Below are 17,368 nucleotides of genomic sequence, written 5' to 3'. Positions count from 1 at the left end.
GTGAAGTAATGTTCTAAGAAGCCTAAGTAGAAATGGCACTGATTTCAATTAAGACAAATATTCAAATGTTCCTCGCATTCTTTGGTGATGCTGAGGTCTAAAAATGTTTATCTAATAGATTAAATGAAAAGATCCTTGCCTGTTTAATGATTTATGTGCAATTTTAAAAGTTTCAGAACAAACTTAACACTTGCTATTACAGTAGTCCTTTACTTTTTAAAATGCTGTTATTAAAAGACAATAAGACAAAATAAGAAATATGTTACTTTGGGCCTCTACTTGCAAAATACCAATTTAATAAAGTGAATAGAGATGAATATGATTACATAGGAGAGATACGCGCGCACACATATACACACACACACACACCCTGCATCTTTGCATACAGATGCCATGACTTCCCAAATAAACCAGGAACTACAAATAGAAATGATTGATTCACTGAAGCTGCCCTTTATATGTGCCAATACCACAGCACATACACAAGAGTGCATATGCAATTGGACTTTCTACTGTTTTTAAAATGTAACTGTAGGAAAATATTTTTCAAATATTCATCATTAGAGTACAATGCCTTTTTAAAACAAATAATAATGACTGTATAATACTTATCTGGAGGCAATCTGGAAAGAGTCAAAAACCCAAGTAGGGCTGACAAGGGAAGAGGCTTCTCTTAATACAGGAGGTAATGGTTGTAGATTGATGTGGAGGATTCTTGTTAATTATGGGTCTGTGGAAGAGACTGGATTTGCAAAACCCAAAAATCTATGGGGAAATCTCTCTCTAACTGAGAGATATCAGGACAATTTTCTTATTTTCTGCCCCTGCACAGTATCCCTCCTGTCTTTACCACAGTCCCAGATGATAGCATAGCTTCTTTTTGCTGATCTCCTCATATTGCTGCATATTACCAGCTGCAGAGGGAACCCTGAAGGCGTTATTCTATCTCAGAGAGGTGATCAGAAATTTACTGGGGTCTGCAGGACAGTGTGCTAAAAACACAGACTACTCCACCATCTGCTATCCTGTCCTTGAATCTATACACATTTCTCATACTGGGAAACTCAGGAAGAGGGGCTCTTGAGGGGTACCAGGGAGAACCAGAAGCATGTTTCTCATAATAACTACTCACTCCCTACATGGCCTAGCCATGGATTCTCTCCATACATGATATTCACAGGAACAAACACGTTCAAAGAAAAAAATCTCAGAAATATGAAATCAGGAAAAGAATAACAGGACAATCTCAAAAAATACACCAGGAACACATTTAAAACTTTAATTTCCTCATAAAATTGTTGAAAATTAGAGGACTAAATTTCAATGTATATTTAAGCTACAACTGGTTAAAAATGAACCCACACTTTGGGATACAATATTAATACTTCCAGCAATCCCACTATAATGTTTGGTAACAGGAATATATGTGTGTCTCCATTTACATTGCAGTCATCTATCAGGATTACAGTGATGTAGATACAGCCTCTAACTCGACACACAGGGATAAAAAAGAGAGGAACAGTATTTCCCCACCCAAATCATTATTTGTTGATATAAAATGCAGTGCCACCTGTCACATACATAATAGCAACTGGAAAAATAATTTCCCATAACTGTGTTAACTCAGAAACGTATTTTAAAAATGCAGTATCCTCAGGCATTCAGCTATGGGCAGAAGGATTCCGCCCCCCCACCGGCCTTGTAAATGCAAACACCTCATTCAGCCTTGAGTTCTCTCTTCTGGGAGAAGAGGAATATGTTCTCTCCCTGTTCTCTTGTTATGAGTTAGATGACTGGGACATTTCCTAGTTTCCATTTTCAGACTTATTTATTTTTACTAATTAATCCCATCTCTTTTATTCTTACTGTCACTTTAATGTACCCTTCCTCTGCCCAGCTGAAAGCTAAATCCAGCTTTTGGAGGTCATGTAGATATCTCAAAATAAAAAAGATGTTTCAGCTCTACTGATGTGGCCTGATAACTGGCCGCTCTAGCTCATAAATGGGCACACGCTGAGTGATCACACTGCACCTTCTGAAGTCCCACTTTAGCACCACTATCATGCGACTCGATTCACTCACACTGTCACACAGCCAATTTAATACCCGGCATGGCTCTCTGACATTCCACAGTAAATCAACTGAGAAAACACAGCGTAGATATTACCAAGGGAAAACTTAAAAAAAAAAATGAAGGGAAAATTCCTCCTCTAATTCTGGATGTTACATTTACTGAACCTTTTCACTTGTTCTCTCAGCACCTAATATTCACTGACAAAGTATATTTGGTAACATTTTTATTAATAGAAAAGATTTAGAATTTGAATTTACTATTGGAGTACATACTGTTTAAAATTAAACAACATAAAAAAATGCTGTGTATTGACTTTCCTTTAGAACCGTCTACAGTAAAAAATTTATACTACAGTACATTAGAGTATCATTGTAGACTTTTTCCCAGAAACTACCTACCATACTGTAACAGCACAGCATTTGCTATTGAATAGCAGCAGGTTTCTGCTGCACAGTTTGACAGGGAGTTGGAACATTTTCAGTGTTAATTTGTTAATGCAGTCATACTGCGAATGATAAGGAGCAGCGAACAGAAGTATTGATCATAACCAAGCACAGCTGCTGTCCACAATCAAATAAACCAATCACATGTCATTTTGGTAAAAAAGAAAAAGAAAGTTTGATGACAGTCCCATTGAGAATAAAATCAATTTTAGACATGGGATTAAGTTAGATCAATATATCAGGCCAATAGGCCACTTTTAAACAGAATGAGGTGAGGAGAGATAAAGTGCTGATGGTGCTAAAAGGGAACCAAAAAGACATAATGCTGCTCTATAGAGTTTCCCTTGAAAATATCTAATATCTTTATATAAGTGTTTGGCAAAAACACTAATATGTTATTTATAATATATCACAAATTCCAAAGCAAGAAATTTTGGCAGTAACTCAGAGAGAACAGGTTTTGCTAAACCAAAATAAGGAATTTTCGTGAGAAAATTATATTAAAATATTTTAGAGATAAAGACAGAATCTGAGTTTGAGCCCAGAGCACAAAGAGGAGGGGAAGAGTTAAAAATTCCCCATTCACTTATTACCTCCCCTCCAGAGTGCAGGTCAGAATTCACAAACCCACACTCCTTTTTCCCCCACCCGCCCTCTGGAAATACAGATGTGCCCTACATCTCTAGAACTCCTAAGACAGAGGTGAGCCCAACACAGAAACGTGAACTGCATCCTTGGCAGGTATGATTTTTGCAGGTACCTTCCATGTTACCCCAGTCAAATTCCTTGCCATTTGATCATACTGGTGTTAAAGATACAATAAAGTGCCCTCCATGTTTCAGACAGCCTCATGGGTTGCGTTTCCCACTGTTTTGCCTGAGCCCCTCTAGTTTGCTTTGTCCCTTGTCCCCATGGTGCTAAAAGGAAGGAGGACCAGGGCCAAGTTAAAAGTCAGGGGAAAGCGGAATAGAGGAAGGGTCCCTGGCTACAGCCAAGCATACCTTTCCTCCTCTGGGCACCTGGAGCAGCGGCTGCAGATATTGACAGCTATATGGGAAGTCTCAAAAGCCACAGAGCACCCAAGCTATGATCAAGAGGAGAGGAGGACCATGCTCAGTTCAAGGGAGCAGTTGCAGGATGATTGCATTCGTTAGGGTGATAGCTCAGTGCTAGAGTGTTTGACTGCCAATCATATGGACACTCCATAAACTGACTCCATAAAAACTGCTTTGATCAAAATTCTTACATGCTTTTGAAAAAAAAATCAAAAACCAAAAATGCCATATATGTTTCAGACCATTCCTTTGAAAAGAAAATCTGTTTATTTTATTTTTTTTATTACTGGCTATTCACCGCAGCTATGTCTAGACTAGCCCCCATCTTCGAAGGGGGTATGGTAATTAGGGTGTTGGGAGATTACTAATGAAGTGCTGTGGTGCATATGCAGCACTCCATTAGGATAAATCTTCCCTATGGCAACTTCAAAGTGTGACACTTTGAAGTGCTGGCTTGCGTGTAGCCACAGGTCAGTTGCGGGTACTTTGAAGTGCCCACACTCCTTTACTCCTCACGCAAGCTGGCACTTCCAAGTTGCTGGGGGGGAGGGGGAGATTTAGCCTAATGAAATGCTGCATATGCACTATAGCACTTCATTAATAATCTCCCAACACCCTAATTACCATGCCCCCTTCGAAGTTGGGGACTAGTCTAGACACAGCCCTTGTTTTTAAATCCATCAGAAGCAGGCAACCAGAGCAGCTTCTGACACAAAAATGCTTTGAAGTGTTTTTACTATAACTATGGACTGGGTGCAAGATTTCAAGGGTTTTTTTTCCTTACAATAAAACTCAAATCCCTCATATCAGTGGGATAACAGAACCAGGGAAACGTCAGGGTGTGTCAGTGAGTTTAAAAAAAATTAAATAATTCTTTAGGATTGTGCTTGAAGTCTGAACTTATGCACTTGAACTAGATTTGGATTCAGGATCCTGGCAGTTAGGATTACTCAAATATGAGGAAAGTGTATAACAATAATAGGGAAAAATCAAAACAACAGTGGCTCTGGGACAACAGTTCCCAAAATGCTGTTAGTATTCTACTAATTTCTACAGTTTGTTTTCAAACATGAGTACCCAAATTAAGTTCTTTAACACACATTTAGGAAGCTGCCCAAAATGGCCTGATTTTGCAGCGACGCTGAACTTGAGTAACTCTCAAAGACTTCAACATGTGCTTCAGATGTCCACTTCCTTTGAAAACTACGTTCCTTTCCGTGCTCAAATACAAATGTAAAAGCTTACCGTAGGGTCTCTAGTTTGAACACTTTGCTCTAAATTCCTGTGCCACAGACTAGATTTCCAAATGTCCTTAGGTTTCTAAGTGCTACTTTAGGCACCGAAATCCAGCAGTGGGCATCACAGGCATTCAGAGTCTCTCACTCACCCTGTAGGTGTAATGCCAACAGGTACTTTTCGTCTGCGGGAGGAATTTAAGCCCAGGACTTCTGGAACTTAGTGTCTTAGTCTCTAGCTTATGACCTAAAAACAAGCTGGCTAATAGATAAGGCTCATTATTCTCTCTGCAAGTAGTCTCAGTGCCACTTGATGGGACAGTACACCAAACTCAGAAGGTTTGTAGGTTCCAAAGCACCTTAACTCATTTGACAATTCTGCTTTTGCTGTAAAAGTTACCTACACACCCAAGTTTCTGCATCTAGACATGTTCTGCTGGCTCAGGCAACATCTCTCTCTCTGCTCCAAACAATGGGAGAAGTGAACCTGCATCTTCCACAACATGGGTAAGTCCCCTAACCATTGGGCTAAACATTATAAGGAAGACATGATGTTTTTTTCCTTTTCCTCCTGTATTGCTTTTTTTTTTTTTTTTGAGGGGGAGGGGAGGTGGAGTTTATGCACCTAACTTCAAGAGAGGGTTTCTCATTGTGGTTCCCAGGCAGAGATAAGTACCACTTTGCAATCCAGGTTTAGATACCTAACACCATGATAGGGTCAGCACCTCTGTGGGCAGCATGCTGGTTTTTGCCTATACCTTTCTTCAGAGTCCCTCTCTACCTACATGTTGTCAAGTATCAGGGGGTAGCCGTGTTAGTCTGGATCTGTAGCAACAACGAAGGGCACCTACATGTTGTAGAGCAAGACTAGGTGCCTAACTCAGGCTTTATGAATCCCAGTTTTTTTTCTAGACACCTATGATCTTGGGAAAATCTTACCCTTTCCCATATCACTCCCATGCATAGAAAAATCCTTTCTCAACTAAGCTGCAAAGCCAGGATCCAGTGAATGATTGCAATACATGTGGAAGTTGGAACTTATAGGTATTCCCATTGAAGTCATGTGCTTATGTGCTTTGTTAGATTAGTAAGACAAGGTGAAATGAGGTAACATTTCATTGGACCAACTTCTGTTGGTGAAAAAGATAAGCATTTCAGTTTAGTGTCTAACATGGCTGTCACCACCTTCACTTACATCCTTACTGATGTACAGGGCTACAGGGCATTGCATCAGACCTGAGAATGCACTTTGTTGGCAGCCTCCTTGCCTGATGAGGCCCCCACTGTCAACCACACAAATGACAATGCAGAGTACCCTCGTTTCCAGCGTACTTCAGTGATACCTCAAGTACAGTTGTAGGAGCAGTCTGAAGTGCAATCCAGTATCAGTGGTATTAATACAAGCCTGTCGCTAAAGGTATTGTTCATCTTTATTAATAGCAGATTCTCTCTGTTCCCTTATGTCTCACTTCAGACAAGGGAGGCCTTTATCTCTTATACTACAGCAGTGATTCTTTTATTCTAATCTCTCTCTCTCTCTCTCTCTCACACACACACACACACACACAAATATCAGAAATGAAACCTGTAAGCTAAGTCAGGTATTTCTAATTTCAGTGGAGTTCCACAAACTTAGCACTCACTTCATGACAGACGCAATTTGCCCCTCGCCATTCATTACACATTGTTAGTTGCCTTCTTGAAATGCAGGGATACGTTGACAAGTCAATTAATAACAGAGAGGGAGCCGTGCTAGTCTATATACTATCAAAACAAAAAAGCAGTAAAGTAGCACTTTAAAGACTAACAAAATAATCTATTAGGTGAGCTTTCATGGGACAGACCCACTTCCTCTGACTTTGTTCTCCAAGCCGCTTTGACATCTGGATTTGTAATTTCAAAGGGGACTCTCAGCATGCATTGGAACAGCCTGTATTTAACTTGTGAAAAAAACAGAAATACAACTCAGATGAAACTTATCTTACATGCTTGTTTTTGTATTCTGGCCAATAATGCCTGGTAGAGGGCCTGATCCAGTGCAGTTAACTCTCAAACTCCTAGTGGCTCCGAAGGTCATGATCCCCTATTGAATCAACAGCTCCATTATAATCCTGTTAAGTATGTGTGTGTTTTTGAATCCCGTCAATCCCGTACAGAGATCCAGACGCAGTGGATACATGGAAGACTATGCTGAAATAAGGACAGTGCGTGACTCTGGCACAAGACTGAGAGTCAGGATCCTGCTTTCTTGTCTCAGCAGTGCCTCTAACGTGCACTGGGATGTTGGACACATCCCTTTACCTTTCTGCCCTGTGGTTTCTCCATTAGTGAAACTGGGGATATCTATTGTCACCCGCCTCTGTTAACTGTTATAGCAATTCATTATTTTTTGTATTCAAAATCCGCTTCATTAGCGGTACTGTAGTGCCTAGGGACCCCAGCTGAGAGCAGAGTCCAGTGGGGCTCGATGCTGTATGGACACAGAGTGAGAGATAAGCCTTGCTCCAAAGAGCCAATGTGTAAATAGGGTAAGTGGGGAGGGTTAAGCTAAAGGGAGAGAAACAAGCCAGCCTTTGGAAGTCAGGGATTATTGGGTATTTAATGGAACAGAAAAAAAAAAAGGCACAGAGAGATTAAGTGATTTTCCCATAGCCAGGAAGGAAATCTGTGGTACAGCCAGGAATCAGATCAAATCTTCTGATTCCTAGCCTGTGTCTTACCCACAAAACCATCTCTCTCCTTTTCATACGGATAAAATACAGGTAGGATTTTCTAAAGCCCCTCAGTGATTTAGGATCACAAGTCTCCCTATGGACAGTCACATGGACCTGAACCCAAAGGCGTTTAGGTACTTTTGAAAATCCCACTCCATCATTCCAGTGATCTTGTATTTTAAACATGTCACCCTGCACTCAGGGGTGAAAGTATCTTGAGTTTCTTACAGGTACTATTTTTGGGGGAGGGTGGGGAGCACTCAGGGCAGGAAGCAGGTACAATATGACAATACGTGTAAGAAACCTAAGTGTGGGGTGGACTGCATGGGCTTCAGGGAAGGAAGGTTTGGGAGGGGGTCTGGAATAAGGCCTGGGGCTGGGGCTCATGGCTGGGGATCAGGACTAATTAGTGGGCTGAGGTCATGGGGGCCTTGGGAGGCAGGAATAAGTGCTAGGGGGCTCATGGCAGGGGAACAGAGGAGAATGGGGACAGGATGAGGATAGAGGGACAGAGGGCTGAAGCCACACATACTGTGTTGCTGGTACTTGAAGTTCCAGGGATTTTGGCATTTTGCCCTCACTATCCGATAGTCTGGGAAAGAGTCCTAGAGTTGCAGGGGCTGGTGGTTGAAGCCTCCCTACCCCAGTGCACAGAACAGTAGGGTAGGGTCTAGCTGCTGGGGCAGAATCAGATTGGGGGCAGGAGGTAGACCTCCCCAACCAGCCCCTTTCACCTGCAGCCTGCAGGAGAGCTCGGGGAGCTGGGCTGGGAGCAGCTTCAGACCAGCTCTTGATTGGGCTCCCCTGTGGCTATGAGCCTACATGCACGACATGTGCTGCATGCCCCCTACTTATGCCCCTCATTATTTTTAGGGATTTTCGCACTATCACTATGGTGGTCATTTTGTGAAATCAGGTATTTCCCGGTAGATAAAGGGACACAAATTATAATCTGAAAGAAAGGTAAAGACAATCAGCAGTTTACAAATGGAAAAATGAGAACATTTCAATGACATCAAGCCAGAAGAAATAACAAGCTGTTTTGATATACTCCTTTTATCAGCATATTATTTTCACAGCTTCATAGCTCAACAACACTTAAGACAATTAAACTTCATACAGTGTGCTATAACAACAAATACAGCATATGCCAAATGGAATAGTGCTATATAAATACAGAGCAACAAAATAACTCTCTGTATCTGTACACATTTTCTACTGAATACACAAATTACTCCCATTGCCTTCAGTGGGAGACTATCACCTCTGAACTATTTAGCACACAGGTTTCAGAGCTGGCTAGCATAATCTCCCAAAGTACTACCCACATTTAATTCACAAATGCCCACATTTAAATATTATCCTTCTTACATATAGTTTCTATACATTTATACTTTCAGTTCCCATTGTAATAATTTCACTCACATTTGAAGAACATAAAACTTAAAGGAGTTTTAAAATGCACAACTAAAAGCAAGGAATTTCAGAAATAAGGCTTTAAATCCAGATTTATAATCCACTTTTATTTCAAGCTATTATGACTTTTTCACAATGGCATGATTTAAAGAGAAAATGGAAAGGCCAAAAAGCATCAAATTAACTACCTTTAACAACGAATGTTTTAAAGAATTCTTCATACTTGTTACCATTTATTATTTGTATTAGGATGGAGACTAAAAGCCTCACTGAGGAGCAGGTCTCCATTTTGGTGGGCACTACACAAAACACAGAACTAATGATGGTCCTTGCCTCAATCAGGAAATCCTGAGCAGCTCGACCTAAAACAAGTACGACATGCATATTTGGGTTATACCAGCAAAAACATACACAGGATATTGGGAGTGTCCAAAATTGGAACCTTAGAGCTAAACTTTTTGTGCCTTGGTAGAAAAGGCATAAAAAAAATGGCTCTTTACCCCCCAGAAGCATAGACATTCTAGGCCAGGGACAATACATCCAGTTCTCTCCACAAAGCAATACGATAGAGAGCCTCAACCCATATTCTTGAAAAGCAAATACCTAATGCTCACCTAATGGCCTGGTAACCAGGTCCCCTCCCTTGACTTGTGACCCTGCTGCTAAAGATGGGACAATACTGTAACATCACTATATATTTTCACAACTTTCATTCTGCATATCGGCAAAAAAGCATATTCTCAATAACTGCAACTCTCTTTCCACAAGCATATAACAATTCAGAAGCAAAAGATCCACTGCACTGTGATCCATAGCTGATTGCAGTGGTTCCTAAATCTCTTACTAAGGTAATTTACTAACTACAGGGTTTTTATTTGTTTGTTTGTTTTTTTTGGCATCTCATCCAGGGTCATGTTCAAAGTGGGTTGGTGTTGAGAACGATAGGCCAGTGTCCTTGTCTTACTCCTCTGCTGCTGCCTCCTACTCTTAACTTTTCTGAAGGGGCACCAGCCACCTACAGCTCTACCACCCACTCAGCACCATAATCCCAATACCAGCATCAGTACAGAGGGGGATTTTAGACAGAGAGTCTGCCCACACTCACCTTATAACAGTGGTTCTTATCCAAGGGGGCTGAGCTAGGATTCCTGACCCAGGTATTGCAGCCCAACACCTGATATCACAGCACCACTTAGGTCATAACAGAGAGGTGGCCAAGCCAAGGCTGAATGGTGTTTATGATCCTATGCACTTGATTTGATATCCCAGAATGGGGAGCCAGGACTAGCCCCATGACCTCACTGTGTGGGAGCTCAGTCTCCAACATCACCCTGTCCCAGTTGCTAAAGCTTCCCCTGCACCCCATCTAGAACCTGCCTGGACAAAGCACTGATTTATTGTTTCACCCAGGTGTGGCTTTAGTTTTTAATAGAAAACAATGCATTGCTTTTCTTTCAATTATTCACGATCAACCGGGAGGTAATGGGACACACCATGATATGTTTTAAATAATTCCATCAAAAGAAATTATGTTAGTAACAGAGAGGGAGCCGTGCTAGTCTATATACTATCACAACAAAAAAGCAGTCAAGTTGCACTTTAAAGACTAACAAAATAATTTATTAGGTGCGCTTTTGTGGGACAGACCCACTTCTTCAGACTATAGCCATACCAGAACAGACTCAATATTGAAGGCACAGAGAACCAAAAACAGTACAATCAAGATTGACAAATCAGGAAAAAAATTATTAAGGTGAGCAAATCAGAGAGTAGAGGGGCGGGGGGGGGGGGGCGGGGAAGAGTCAAGAATTAGATTAAGCCAAGTATGCAAAAGAGCTCCTATAGTGAGCCAGAAAATTCCCATCCCGGTTCCAACCACGTGTTAATGTGTCGAATTTGAATATAAAAGAGAGTTCAGCAGCCTCTCTTTCAAGAGTGTTATGAAAATTCCTTTTCAGTAACATGCGAACTCTTAAGTCATTAACAGAATGGCCCACTCCATCAAAATGCCTGCTAACAGGTTTGTGGCTCAGGAGTGCTTTTATGTCTGTTTTGCCTGAGAGAGTTTGTTTTGACTTCAAACTGTTTGCCTGAGAGAGTTTGAAGTCTGTCCAATATACAAAGCATCTGGGCATTGTTGGCACATGATGGCATATATGAGACCGTACACATACAAAGGCATCCGTTTTGATCCAGGTTTTACTGAGGATATTCACTTTCCTAACACTAAGCTGAAAAACATGAAGATGAATTGGGTTGACTGAATTAAAAAGGATCTTTAATCAGCATAAAAATCATCACATTGTCATCTGTTTTATATTGGTTCTATAATCATGAAGCTTAAAATGGCACCGTCCATTGAATTATGTTAAAAAATAACAACAATCCTTACTATATATAGCCAACCTTGTTAACTACAAATGCTTTCACAGTCCATGAAATGTGTTTTGCCATTTGATATCATGTTTAAGTACTATATTTTTCCCATCAATGCATCCAGTAACAACTCCTTATTTACACCAAAAGTCCCAGAGAGATAGTCAATAATTTCATGTGGATAGATAAATTAAGGATTTGGTTAGAACTCTCATGCCATATGTGGTTCACTTTAAAGAACCCAATCAAAGAATGCTTCGGCAGTATTCATAAAATTTTAAATGGAACATGCTGGTCAGCCAGAGAAGAGAACATTCCTAGTAAATCCCTTAATTCTATCATCTAAGACATTTATATCCCAAAACAATGACTAGTGAGCACACAATCTCACTTTCTGCAAGTACTATGTTTTTTGTTGAAGGCAACTGCTTTAGTTCCTATAGTCTTCTATAGGTTGAATTCAGACAGTGGACCATGTTCTATACCTAATGCTACTACAGAATAAACTCAGTAATTCTGTGAATTGAGCTCTGACCCAGGACAACGTTTTTAAAAATGACAGGCGAAATTTCTGTAGAATGGATATTTTCCTCTTTCTTCTTTTATTTTTATATAACCCAGCATTTTAAAAAGAGCACACTGTTCTTGTTATTATTATTATTATTATTATTCTATAGCACTGGGTGAAAATGTATGAATGTCTGAATGAATAAATGTAGAAGAAGCTGCATCTTCATACTTACAAAGCTTCTGTCTATTTTACTATTATGACCTTTTTTGGAATTGAACCAGTGCTCACTGATATGATTGAGAGAGCTTCCATTGATTCCATTGGGAAGTGGATAAAGCTATAAATGTATGGGAGGTAAAAAGTTTCAAACCAGTAGAAATATTTTAGGTGCAACCATCAAAATTCAAAAAAGGTAAAATGATACCCTAAAAAGCTTTTACTTCAATTTAAAAGAAAACTTACTGGACATGGCACAAAGCCTGATACTAACAGATTCAGACAAAATGCAAAAATCACTCATGAAGCAATAGTAAAACATCAAAACTAAACAAACTAAAACTAAACTAAACTACTGTGCAATGAAAACTCAAGACTCTTTGTCCCTTATCTTACTACCAAAGAAAGTACCGTCCATTGCTATAAATAGAAAGTAGATCAGAGAATGTATATATTAAGGGCCACATTGCTGCCTTAGCTTTCTCCTCTATGACCTGTCAGCTGCTGGTTTTGTGGAGGGGGGACAAGGATATCGGGCCTTGCCTTTTCCCTATCCCCTACAAAATGACTATAACTCAAAAATCTGCCCCAGGCCTCTAAAATGAGACACATTCCCTCAAATATTGTACAGTCATATAAAATGATGTCTGTATATTAAGAAGATTTTAGGTCAACTGTTTATTCACAGACTTCTGTAACTGTCTTGAATGTGCTGATTTATGGTATGGTTAAATTAAGCTGAGTTCAAATATAAATACGGGCAAAACGTCTTCATTTTATAGTTACACACACATCTGACAGAAATGGAAGGGAACTTGGGAAGTCATCAAGTCCAGTCCCCTACCCCCTTGGCAGTACCAAGCACCTTCCCTGGCAGCTTTTTCTTCAATCTAGTTGCCCCAGATCCTTAAATGGCCTCCTCAAAGGATTGACCTCCCAATCCTGAGTTTAGGAGGCCAATACTGAAACCACAGAGCTATCCCTCCCACTCCTCCATAGCTGAGCAAATGGAATTTCATCTGTACATATAACAGGATACTAAACTTTTCACCTCTAACTCACAGGCATACTGTGTCTCAGTTTTAACTGAAAATGGGTGCTATTCAGCAGTCTGGATCAAATGAAGAGAGAATTTCAGTCAGTGGCCAAGCACACACAGATCATCACAACTGGTACCCAGGCAGGCAATTTCAGCAGAAATCCCAAGGAACGAATGGACACAGTGAATGAACAGTTTTCTTTTTACTATTTGGATTTATTGATAGTAGGAAATCGTAGTTATTTTTCATCAATGGGAACAGGAACGACGGAAACTTTGACAAACACCTTCAGGGTATGACAACATGGTGACAAAAGTGCTTATGCCCTGTTTACACTAGAACCTTCACGTGTATCAAATAAGGATTAGCATTTTTTTTAGTGTAGACAAGGCTTTGGGGCACTAAACAAACATTTAGGTAAATGGTTGTACTGATCATGCTGTGTCTGATCTGTGGATAAATACACAGAAATTCACTTTACACCACTGTCAGACAAGCACTTATCAGCTGCATTAAATCAGTTAAATTAAACACATGCCTATTTTAAGAGCAAAAAATCTTATGTACAATGATACTATATAATCTCTTTCTACATAATCTCTGCACACAAATTTAATCTAAGCAACTGTGTACAATTAATCTCCAGCATACACATGTAGCAAAATAATCCATGAGATAGAACATTTTTGATCAGGTTTGAACTAATTTTGTCGCTCGTGTTGATTTTCCTGAAGCCACTTCCTTAAAGAAGCACCAATACAAAGTCCGAGAAACCAGGATAAATACTTTGAAAGGGTTCTTGTGACAGGAAAGGTCTGAAGTTCCATTTTTATAATACAGTACAGCTAAATTCATTATAATCTACACAATGGTACATGGCGTACTGATTGTGAGATGTTTCTTCAGCCTGAATGAAAATTTTGATTACTGCAATCCAATGGGGAAACAGAATGACAATCACAGGCCTCTAGCAGTAATACTGAAGGATAATCTATTGTTGTGTATTGTCTCAAAGGCGGTAATGACTCCTTTCTTCGCAACAAATGGAATAAACTGATCCTAATTATATGAAACACCCGCCTCCAACTCTGCTATTTGCTTCTAATTGTAAAATCAGAGCTTTCAAGCTGAAACACGATATCTCAGCTAATTGTATTTCAAATACATTTAGTGATGAAGAAGCAGCAAAAAGAGAAGACATGGATCCGTGCAACACATATTCTTAAATCTAAAATATCAGCTTGCACAGTGTAATGCCAAAGCCTAAGGAAAAATACATTTACATTTTAAAGTGTTTAAGCCCTTTTGACTAAATCCTCTGTTGCAAAGGTTGATTTAAGCTCTGGCTGTTAAGTTTGAGATCAAGCCACATTTTGCTTTAGACAGGGAAAGCTGGATGGAAATCATTCAAGAAGAGAAATAATTTTAAGCCAAAGATTTTGTCAAGTTTTGGTTGCATACTGCAAACTTTGATGCTGATTTAACATATCTTCCAGTGTCGTTTCTTCTCAATTGTGGCAATCATAGCTGACAAGTTTTCTGAAACTCAGCACGTGCCTTTTAGGTTACATAAGATTTAGGTATTTAATTCACATACAACAGGAACATCCACTGACAGTCAGTGCACACTTCTCCGTGGAGCATGGGAAGATATGATGGACCTGGCTAGAGAGCCATCCTTGGGGGCTGAAGGGGGTTGTTGGAGGACGCATAGGAGCTGCCTAGAAGTCTTTTGGTGGGGGGAGGTGCCTGGGAGCCGTATGTGCAGGCTGCTTGGGACAGCAAAATGGAGAACACCTAAGAGAGGCTAGGCCCAGCAGTGGTCCTCTTGCCTTCTTTTACCCACCTCCACTTGTTACAACTGCCACCACTGTCCTTCCCCTGCCATTCTACCAGGAAAAGTAGGTAGAGAGGCTGTTTGTATAGCAGATACAACTGCAGCCAGTGGTGTCAAGCAGAAGAAGATGCAAACAATTTCTGCAGTCCACCTCAACGCGTAGTATCTCAATAGGATGCAGGCTGCATTACAGACCTGCTTGTATATCATGGAGGATGGTTGATAGGTGACACCTGGGGTCATTATATCATGCTGCTTTACTGTAGTCATTCAATTCATAAGAAATGTGCAAACTTAAACTAAGTCCCTGGACCAAAACAATGCCGTGTAGCTTGGTGGAAAATATCGTTAAGCAGCTAAAGCATGATCATGGCCATTATTAAAGTCTGAGGAGAAACAGTTATAAAATTTCCGTACAGTACGATAGGTACCAGCATGGGCATTATAATTAACTCTTACTATACAAGCAACATGCAGCACATAACAGGAATCAGAAAACCATGGCAGATAGTTCCAAACAACCATTATCTAAATGGTAGCATTTATTTGCATAAAGGGAAACTACACAAATAGAAACTGAAATGCAAAGTGCCAAAAATGAAATTTCTGCAAGCTGCATAGAAACTTTTTGAAGACAGTATAAGAGAGGCTTAAACGTATGACACAATTTAAATGTATAACAGAAATTACAGAACATAGTAAGAGGACCAAAAGAGTGTCACCATGACTATACAATCCAGTAAAATAAGCAGTTATAGGCCAAAAAAAAAAAAAAAAAAAAAGCATCCTCTAAAAATGGAAATCTTCTTGGGTGACATATTTGAGGAACTGTCCCAGACTGAGATGTCAGAAGAAGTGGTTTTGCAACAAATGGATAAATCAAACCGTAAAAAGTCACCAGGACCAGATGGTATTTACTCCAGAGTTATAAAGAAACTCAAATGTGAAACTGTAGAACTATCAACAATGGCAAGTAACTTAGATTTAAAGGATAGTCTGTCCCAGAAGACTTGACAATAGCTAATGTGATGCTAATTTTTACAATGGCCCCAGAGGTCATCCTGGCAATTCTAACTCCAGTAGTAGGCATATTTGTTAAAATTATAGTAAAGAACAGAATTAGGAGACATAAATGAACATGATTTGTTGGAGAACAGCCTTTAAAGGGGTCAACAAGCATGTGGACAAGAGTGAACCAGTGGATATAATGCATTTAGATTTTCAGAAAGCCTTTGACAGGTCCCTCACCAAAGGTTCTTAAGAAAAGTAACCCATCATGGCGTAAGAGGGAAATGGCAACTAGTTAAACTATAGGAAACAAGGTAGGAATAAATGGTGAGTTTTCAGAATGGAGAGCAGTAACTAGTACGTGTCTCCTAGGTGTCTGCACTGGCATGAGTCCTATTTAGCAAATTCATTAGTGAACTAGAGAAAGGGGTAAACAGTGAGATGGAAAAAAAATTGCAGATGATACAAATCTGGTCAAGATAGTTAGGTCCAAAGCACACTATGAAAAGTTACAGAGGAAGCTATCAAAAGTGTCTGAATGGGCACCAAAATGGCAGAGGAAATTCAGTGCTGATAAATGCAAAAGAAACCATAAGCCTAACTATATATATATATAAAATATGGGGTCCAAATTATCTGGTACCACTCAAGAACAATACCTTGGAGTCATTGTGGATTGTCCTCAGAAAACACACACCAACAATCAAAAATGTTAAGAGAATGCTGAGAATCATTAGGAAAGGGATTAATAATAGAACAGAAAATATTATATTGCCTCTATAAAAATCCACGGTATCCATAAAAATCCCCCCTTAAACAGTGGGTGCAGATGGTTCCATCTTTCTCTCTCTCTCTATATATATATAGGCATGGGAAAAGGTACAGAGAAAGACGACAAAAATGACTAGTAACTAAACTAAAGGACAACTAAAAATTACTGGGACTTTTCAGCTTCAAAAAGAGATGACTAAGGTGGGGATATGACAGAGGTCCACAAAATCATAACTGGTGTGGAGAAAGTAAAGCAGGAAGTGTTATTACTCCTGCTCATAAGACAAAAACTAGGGGTTGCCTGATGAAATTAACAAGCAACAAGTTTAAGACAAAAGTAAGAATTGCTGCATACAAAGCAGTCAACCTGTGAAACTCATTGTCACAGGATGCTGTAAAGGCCAAGACACAAACTGGGTTCAAAAAAGGAATAGATAAGTTCTTTGAGAACAGGCCCAGGAATGGCCTATAGCCAGGATGGACAGGCATGGTATTCCCAGTCTCTGTTTTCAAGAAGCTGGGAATGGAGCACTTGATGATTACCTGCTCTGTTCAGTCCCTCTGATCAGAATTAGGCAAAATTTTCATTTAGGAGAAAAGGCCAGTTTTCCTCATCATTATTTTTCCTACAATAATCTGAAAGATTTGTACTATTATTGTCAAGTCAGGGCA

At 39.8% G+C, this 17,368-nt stretch overlaps 1 protein-coding gene across 1 annotated transcript in view; it reads right to left on the bottom strand.

The window, feature by feature from the left end:
* The window catches only part of THSD7A (thrombospondin type 1 domain containing 7A), a 489,942-nt gene that overhangs the window by 151,643 nt on the left and 320,931 nt on the right, over nucleotides 1–17,368 (bottom strand). The window lies entirely within an intron of this gene.

This window comes from Carettochelys insculpta, chromosome 2 (genome assembly GCF_033958435.1).
Source record: "Carettochelys insculpta isolate YL-2023 chromosome 2, ASM3395843v1, whole genome shotgun sequence".
NCBI lineage: Eukaryota > Metazoa > Chordata > Testudines > Carettochelyidae > Carettochelys > Carettochelys insculpta.
This window is presented reverse-complemented; position numbering and strand designations above follow the sequence as displayed.